Source organism: Sarcophilus harrisii, chromosome 3 (assembly GCF_902635505.1).
Source record: "Sarcophilus harrisii chromosome 3, mSarHar1.11, whole genome shotgun sequence".
Classification (NCBI taxonomy): domain Eukaryota; kingdom Metazoa; phylum Chordata; class Mammalia; order Dasyuromorphia; family Dasyuridae; genus Sarcophilus; species Sarcophilus harrisii.
Window position 1 is genome coordinate 602,092,450 of NC_045428.1, and position 9,407 is coordinate 602,101,856.

Below are 9,407 nucleotides of genomic sequence, written 5' to 3' on the forward strand. Positions count from 1 at the left end.
TCTCCTTCCAAGTCTTATCTCTTTCCTTGGGCCCGGTTAGCTTTCTTAGAAGCCTATCTCTCTGCTTGGTTCCAAGAGCTCTTGCAGCTCTCTCTGAATCTCCAGTTCTCAATCTCAGTCGTGGTTCTGCTCCTCCAAATCCTTCATTCTGCCTGACTGCAGTCTAGCTTGTTAATCTTCTGAACTGAACTCTCACTCTGTCAATCTTCCAAAGTGACTTCTGGCTCTAGCTCAACTCCAACTAGTGGCTTCTTCTGAACTGACTCTCCTCCACTCTGAATCTTTTCAACTGAACTCTGCTGACAGCTCAGCTGTTTTTATGCTCTCTCAAAGATTGTCTCTTCCTCTGAGAGTGGGATTATGGGAGGTGTGAATTCACAAAGTTACAAAGTTAACTTTGTGAATCTCCCGTACTCGTGAACTCCAATGTGTGAACTCTAATGTGTAAACTCTTAAAGGTGCAAACCCAAGCACACAAGCATTGCTTCTATTAATTTCACTTAGGACCTTGTTTCAAGTTCTGGCCCATAACATCTCCTTGTAGGATCAGATCAATCATACTGAACCATGCTAAATTAGATAATTATTGTCTCTATCAATTGTAATGACTTAACACTTGGTAAGGATTTTGACAAAAGGGGGAGGCTAATAGAAAGGAAAACAGAAGTAGTAGAAGAAAGGTACACTGCATTTCCAGGTCAGACCAAGGCCATGCTTTTATTTCCTTATAGGGGCTAAGCAATGGAATGGTTATTACCATCTTTCCAATTTGTTCCTCTCACCTCTTACTAGAAGCTCCAGGCTATCACTAGGTTGTTTCCACAGACTTCTACTGATGTGTAGCTGGTAACTGCAGCTGTAATTGCCAGAGTCCTTGGGAGTGACATGAGTCAGAAAGAATTGGGCTTGATCTTCATGGGTTTCCATGCTGGGCAGGATTCTCTCAACTCTCTCCTTGTACATGACAAACCTAATAGCCCATGAGGGTCCCCAGCATAGGAGAGTCACATTGGTCCCAGAGACCACCTCTAGACCATGCCAGGCTGAGAGGGAGGGTTTGGGTAGTGCACCTGGAAAAACAAATAGAGACCAGAGATCCTCAAGGCTCTGGCACAGTTGTAATGAGGGGGTGGTGGTGGAAGGGAGCAAAGTTGAAAAAGTCTCTGAAGAATTCTCTGATAATCAGCTCCTACTTCTATTGACTGTGACCACTCACTGTCCTAATTCTGTTTCTCTGAACAAGGTAGATGTTAAATATCAGATGTTCTTTGATGCTATCTAGGAACAGAAAATCTTATGTTTTTACCTTGGTGTGGTACCTGAGCTGGTCCATCCTTCCACCTTTGCTTTCTTCTTCCTAAGGGACACTTGTCCTTGTACCAACACTTACATCATGCTGATAAAATGAGCCTGAAAAACATTCCTAACTTCCATACCTCTATTTTATGCCTTGGGAACATGAACACACCCTTACCTGTCACCCAGATCTCTAGGACCTCAATGGGCTCAGAAACCTGGTTTGGAGCCACCCTACTATAGTAGACACAGGTGTAATTGCCAGCATCCTGGGTGCTCACAGAGAAGAGGGAAAAGGAGCTGAGGTGCCAGCCGGGTTCTGGCTCTGCAGGGGCTGAGGGTTGCCCACCTTCAGCAGAGTGAATGTCACTCTCCAGAGTGCTGACCGAGGGGGCTGCCTGCACTGGAGAGTCACATGCTTCCCAGGCTCCACCACTAGGCCTGGGAAGGCTGAGAGGGAAGGCTTGGGCAGAGATCCTGTGAGGGGAACAAGGTGGGGGGGAAGAGGAGGGTGGAGGTTAGGACACCTAGGTCAAGTTCCTACTCTGTTTCCTAGTTCCCATGTCAACATGGTTCATTCTCTGCCTGTTCAAGTCTGAGTTTGGTTGCTCAGTTGTTTTTCAATCATGTCCAATTGTTAGGACCCAATTTAAAGTTTTCTTGGCAAAGACACTGGAGTCCTTTGCCATTTTCTTCTCTAGCTCATGTTACAAATGAGGAAACTGAGACCAATAGATGTGTTGGATGATGTGTTCTGGGTCACACAGGTTGTAATGGTATAGAGGTCAGATTTGAATTCAGGAAGATGAGTCTTCTAAATTCCACTGGAAGGACCTCATCCAGTCTATGATCTCATGCCTCTGATGACTAATGGGCAAGGAGGTCATGGTCTCTTCCTTATCATTGGGGTCATCACAAACAGGCTCAGGGCTGAGCCTAAATCCAGAGCTCAGATCAGGGACCAGGGGAGAGAAGGGCTTGTCTCCGGACTCTGTTACTCACTTCTCAGGTAACACTGGACAAGTCCTTTCCTCTCTCAGGGCCTCATCTGATCATTGGTAATGAGAGAGTTTGGTCCCTCTCAACTCTGGGTTTCTGTGCCTCTTCTAACTCCTAACTCAGACCATATCATCAGCTTTTACCCAAGATCACAACAGAAATATCTCATGTCTTACAAGATCCTTGACTCAAGACTGGCCCCAGAACAGATCAGGCTGTGTAAGTCCCCTGCCCTTGGCTCTGTGAGACCCCTGTCTGGGCAGAGAGCAGAGGGGTCACAAAACATTATTCTGGGGTCCCCACACCCCTCACCTGTCACCACCAGCTCCAGGGCCTCACTGGACTCTGATTGTGTACCAGAGGCTGTCCTGTCCTTGTAAGTACATCTGTAGCTCCCAGTGTCCTCAGGTCTGACAGAAGGGAGGGAGAAGTCAGTCCAGAGATCTGCTGAGGTCTGGTTCTGTAAGGGCTTCCAGGTCCCAGTCTTCCACAGAGTGTATGTCACCTCCTCAGGAGAAGCCAGCCTGGGCCTTGAGCACCAGAGAGTGATGTTGGTCCCTGGGACCACCACAAGGCCCGGCTGGGCCCACAGAGTGGGTCTGGGTAGTTGTCCTGAGGAGAAAGGGGTGCCTGAGGTCAATGTCAGATGTCATTTCTAGACCCCTCTGCTAACGCCCTGAGAGGGCCAGCAGAAATCTTGTTTCTGGTCTCACTCTCTCCCTTAGGTCCTGTCTGAGTGGAGAACACCCTCATTATCCTGGGGCCTAAACTGAGATGGCCCAGAGGTTCCTTCCAGCCCTATTCCAACCATCCCTTCAGAATTCCCTGGATCTTATGCTGTCCCACTAGCTTTGTGGACCATTCTGTGGGGACATGGAATGGGTACTTAGGGATTCCCATGACTAGTCACCAAGCACAGTCAGCTCCACGGCTGGGCTAAGATGGGATGCTCTGTGTGGTGATGTCTTCTTGTAGTAAATACAGCTGTAGCTCCCAGTGTCCTCGGTCCTCACAGATGGAAGTGAAAATTTAGCACTGAACCCTGCAGGGATCTGTAGCAGTAAGGGCTCCAGGCTCTTTGCATCCAGCAGGGCAAAACTGTAGTCCTGAGTGGGGGACTGTTGGGACATTTGGCACCAGATGGTCACTGTTTTCCCTGGAGATATCAAGGGTCCAGGTGAGGCTCCAATGTTGGGTTTGGGGAAGACTCCTGGTAAAGGATGAAAAAAGAAAGTTAATGGTCTGATCTCCCCAATCCCATCCAATCATTCTATGAAACAGAGCCAAGCAGGGAAAGGGTGGGCCAAGGGTGCTTGATCAGGTCCATTTGTACATTTGTAGGCCTGTTTAGGACTCAGTACGTGGGCTCCTTGGTCACCTTGAGAATGATATTCTAGGCCCAGGGAAACTATGAAAATACAGAGCAATGGGAGAGAAGCAACAAAGGGGGAGCAGGTCACCCTTTTACCCTTGCCCCTTTTCTTACTCCCTTCAAGGGGTCCAAATCTGGCCCTACAGCCAGGCCAGCAGGACCAAGGATGAACCCTAGTACAATATCACTAGCAAATTCAGACCTTTCTCTTGCATTTTAAGGTTTGAAAATCTCTGTCTTCTCTTCCAAATAACTCCATAACTCTAGGATAGGCAGAACTCTAGATTCCCAAGCCTCAATTTCCCCACACTGTGGCAGGTCCTTGTCTTGTCACCCATTGTCAATACTGCAGTGAAACCAGAGCAGGAGCTGCTAGAGGATAATGGGGGCTCCTTCTGAGCTCTGCTTTTCCTGCCCTCATTCATCATCTATCAGGCATTTCCTGCTCGGTGAAGGGGGAGCCCCAAAGATTTAGGGAAGGGGTCACTCTTGCTACCTGAAGACAGTCACTGTCCCAAGGATCACAGAGTTTTTAGCTCAAACACCCCCATTAGACCATCATGAAGGGGGGGAACTGAGTTCCAGAAGGCCAGGACTTTCCCACAATCACCTCACCAGCATCTAGGGGGACAGGTATGTGAATGTTATTTCACAGCCACCATATCTGAGGCTCCTTCTCCCTGCACCACATTATTTTCTATCACAGGCCATATGGACAGAAGCTTGGGGTGCTGAGAAGGGCCCAGTGCTAGAGTGGATCCAAGAGAGAGGTAAAGATGGCATGCTGGGAAGGACCAGGACATTGCCACTTGATGCCAGCTGGGACAGCATCCTGGGGCAGCCAGGATCTGAGCTGGGCTTTAAGCATGTATAGGAAAGTGATGGGTGAAGGTGAGAAGGGCATTACAGGCAGGGAAACAGGGTGAGCAAAGGCAGAGAGGTGGGACATGATGGGGGTTGGGAGAAGCATCTGTCTGGGCTAATGGGAATGTAGGGAGGACAGAAGGGAACACTGGGAGACACAACTGGGCAGGTGGGATATTGGCAGTGTGAGCATAAAGAAGAAAGGAAAAGTTCATCTAGGGAAAGTTTCCTCTGTAAAAGCTGGGTGCCCCTGCTCCCAAAGGCAGCTGTGTATGTCTGAGGGAGGAACAGCCTGGCTTATATGGCTGAGTCACCAAGGGATACTGAGCAGATGAGGGGAGATCCCTGGGTTTGCAGCCAAGTGTTCTTGACACTTAAGGTCCCACTGACCTGCTCGAGTCCCCTTACCTCCTCTCCAGGGCTCAGTTTCTCCATCTCTAAAAGAAAACTCATCACATGTGAGCTCTCCTCCTGGCAGAATTATTGAGGGGAAATATTTCTAAACTTTATAATCTTAAACTCTGAGTGGGAGAGGCAGGTGGTCTCAGAGTCTGTGGAGGTGGTTGGTGAGGGGAAACCATTAATAAAGACTGACAGTTTTTCCTTTTACTCATCGACTCTCTAGAGATGGATCTGGGGCTCCTCTCCCAGGACTGGCCTCCCTCCCCAAAGGATGGTTTGATACCTGCACCCCTCACCTGTCACCATCAGGGCCAGGGGTTCACTGTACTCTGACCACAAGGGCCCCTTTCCAGAGCGGCACCTGTAGCTTCTGGCATCTCTCCAGTCATCTACTTTCCTGAGCACAAAATCTGCCTGTGACCACGAGTCATTTCTCTCCTCTCTGAGCTCTCCATCCCTCCAGAGCTGGAACCTGTCACTCCCCAGTCGGCCCTGGCACCTGAGGGTCACATCTGCTCCCTTGGCGACCACGGGACTTGGGAGAGCCCAGAGGGTGGGTCTTGGGAAGATTTCTGAAGAGGAAACAAATTTGATTTTTAGGTAAGCCTCTGGAGCCAGTGTTTCTTCTCCACATCCTGAAGTCCCCCCTTTCATCACCCCTTCCATTCCTTGCAATGTCGCCTGTTTTCCTCCCTGTTTATCCTGGGAGTAGATTCCTGGGTTGATTTGAGACAAAGACTGAAAAGAGAACATTGTGCTTTTGGGGGCAGGACTCACCCATCTGTGCCCTAACCTCATAGTGCAGACAAAGCCCTGTAAGAGAAGACCAGGTTACAGATGGCTCCCCTCTAGCCCACGCTGACTTCTTCCCCAGCCCTTGCCAAAGCCCTTGGTTCTCTAATTCCACTTTGATCAGAATATGAAGGGGGATCCCTGTGAGCAGAGACTGGGTCCTGCTTTGCCCCCAATGATTCTGTCTCCTCTTTAGGTTTCCTCCCTGTCCTTCTGACTCAGTCAGCCAAGGGTCTTGGCACAATGTCCTTCCCTTGCCAGGGTTAACCTTGGAGACTCACCAATGGAGAGCAGGAAAGTGAGTGTGGAGTCCATGGTGGGTCTTCAGCTCTGTCCCAGTCTCGACTCTGCAGAGGACCAAAGGTTGTAGGATGGAGCCTGGCTCAGGATGTGGTGACCAGCCCTTCTACCTCAGGCCTCCTAAACCCTGGCCCCACAGTTCCCGCTCTCATACTGATGAGGCTTATTTTTGCTTGAATAAGAATGACTTAAAATAAATGGAAACTGGAAAGACTGTGGGATATGATGGATATTTCATGTTAAAGACAATTGAAAGTGATCTGGTATTTCCATAAAATTTTCCCACTTCTGTGAAAGGACCAACATTGGCCACAAAAAGCCTGACCCTGAAATCACTAAAATTGAGCACAAATGCCTAACACCATAGTATTAGAAGATTGACTTCATATCCTTCACTTGGGTGGTGGGTGAGTACCAGAACAACAATCGACTGTTCTGGGCTGTCTTGTACTTCATCATTCAATATTTTCCTGTCCCAGAGTCCCATGAGATAGGTAATATCCCATATAAAACACAGCTTGAACTCAATGACCATTTATCAACTTTCTACTTTCTTGCCTATCCTGTGCTAGTTATTGGGAATGCACAGAGAAAAAAAGAAATAGAACAATCCTTATGGATCTTCTACTCTACTGGTGAGGAAAAAACATTTCAGTGGAAGCATTTATGCTTCATGATTTCACAAGTTAAGTCAAATCTCTCAGATAAATGGAAAGGGCACCAAGAAAATGTCAAGGATAAAGTGCTGGGACACAAGAGGCACTGAAGTTAAAGTAATTAAGAATGGTGGAAAAGTATCTGGGAACCAAATAGTTTTGACCTGGAAGTACATGGCTCAGAATACTAAGTAAAGGCATTGGGTAGTATATAGACAGACATTCAGTTCAGTAAAAAAGTAAGATTGGTAAATTTTCATTTTGGAAAAAAGGGAAAAGCACACATTTGTAATTGTAGATTAGATGGTCACTGGTCCTGTCTGATGCACAATCAATATTAATCATTCACCAGACTCTCTTATTTTCTGGGAATTTAAAAACAGAAAGATTTTCAAAAAGTTTCCACTCTCAGTTTAGATAGCATGTACATGGGATATGTTTATGCATAATAGATACATATAGGGTCAGTATAAAGTAAATATATATATATATATATATATATATATATCTGTGGGTAGATAGGTATTTGTCTGAGAAATAAGTTACCAGTGGATACTCTATTAGGAAAAATTTCATCTTCATGATTGTATATGAGCAGATTCTTCAATGAATGGAGGGTCCCTGTGAAGCAAAGTTTGGGGGAGAGGGCATTACAGATATGACAGATGGTCCAAACAAAAATATATCCTTATATAGATACAGATCTATGTTTATACATACACATTTATCACAGTATAGTGAAAATTTCAGAGTCAATTTTTCATCTAACCACCTGGTGGTTTTAGTGAATGGAAAGCTTGAGGTGAGACTAATGTGGTGAGACAAGTCCAAACATTGCTGAGATTGTGACCTTCATTTGAAGAAGATGTGTTGCAAACTTAGGCTGTGATCATGCTGCTGTTGCTGACTATATCAAGCCACATCCAAAGTACTTAGTCAGTGGGGAGTATGATCCTATAGGAAGAATTTGGAATAATGTGGGGAACTCTCAAGTAGGGTGATCTGAATGATCATTGATCATAGATCTCCTGGCAAAAAAGGAACTCATTGGTGATTTATTCCAATTTTCTCATGTTATAGATGAGAAAACTGTATATAGGAAATTTTAGTGACATATTCACTGTTAAAAAAATGAAAGATCATTTCCTGTGAGCACTAGTAAAAGAAGTGAGATGCAATTAGCCATAGCCAATAAAGTACAGGGAGAATGACTGAGATCTTTATTTTAAAAATAGATTTTCATTAATCTTTTTGGGTTTTTGCATTCTCTTAATTTCTTCCAGTATTCCTTTAGCAGTTATCCTTCAAAAAGTATCTTCTTATAAATCTAATGATAGTTTAAAGAAAAAAAGAGAAAAATAATCAGGAAGAGTATCAAATCCCATCAATACTTTTATAGAAGCTTGAAAATATGTGCTATGTATCAAACTCATGAAGTTCCCCTTTGCAGAGGAGTGGGCTGTGAGTGTCATCTCATTTTTTTACCTTAATATTTTTTGAATGGAATAATTTGGAAAAGGAGGAAGGGACTCAGGATTAAACTTATTGAGGAAGATTAATGCTTTGTTGATTAGTAAAGAAGAATAACCAGTTTTGATTGACAAATCATTTGGATATTATGAATCTCAGAGGAGGAGATGATTTTAAAAGTGAAAAAAATGATAGAAAGGAATACTCCAAGTCTGTAAATATGACTAGAGAATTTGAGGGACATAACTAGTGCAGTGTAATTTGGAGAAAGATAATTCTACTACCATTGTTCCTGAGTCCCCATCAGTGTATCTCCATGCTATCAAATGAATTCAAACACTCTGGGAAAATTAACTTTGTGGAAAATGTATGTGTTCAAGTGAAAGAGTACTAATATTTGGTATAAAATATCACCAAACCCCTCTCATTTATATACACAGGATTCAATGGAAAGTAGATTTAAGATTATAGAGCCCATATCCAAAAAGATGCAATACAGTTGCCAGATACTAGAAATATATATATTTCCATTTGAGGGGTTCTCATATAATTCCCTTTACATATTATATGATTTTTCTTCCTGGATCCTTGCAGAGACCTGATGCTCCCCTTTCTCAGTGCATCTTGGCTAGTCATGGCTTAGTGATGATCACATTCACTTATCATCATGATCACTGCTGTTCCCAGAACACTTGTAGAATGTGAATAAAAATTTCCAAATTTAGTATTATGGCTCATGTGACCAAGAGTAAGCGACAGAAATATTATATTTTCTGCATTTATTTATTTACTATTTCTCATTATGTTCTAAGACAAAATTTTTTCTCATTTAAATTTTTTTTTTTGCTGAGACAATTAGGGTTAAGTGACTTGCCCAGAGTCACACAGGTAGGAAGTGTTAAGTGTGTGAGGTTAGATTTGAATTCAGGTCCTCATGACTTCAGGGCTGGTGCTCTATCCATCATGCCATCTAGCTGCCTCTTCTCTATTTAAAAAATTTTTTGAGTTCTAGTTTATCCCCACCCACAATTAAGAAACCACAAGGGAAATTATGCAAAACATTTCTACAAAAGTCAAGTTGTGGAAAAAACAGAAATTTGCCACCCTAAGCAAAATAAAAATCATCTAGAAAAATTACATTTTAAAAAAAGAGAGAAAGAGAGAGAGAAAGAGAGATGTTTCAATATGTATTCAGACATCATCAGTTTCTTCTTTAGGAATGGATAGGATTTTTCAAAATTCTTCAGGTAATCATG

The 9,407-nt window shown here is 44.1% G+C and overlaps 1 pseudogene; it reads right to left on the bottom strand.

Annotated features, from left to right (window-relative positions):
• Positions 1-721: 721 nt before the first annotated feature.
• On the bottom strand, positions 722-6,040 carry LOC100930350 (annotated as a pseudogene).
• Positions 6,041-9,407: the final 3,367 nt, after the last annotated feature.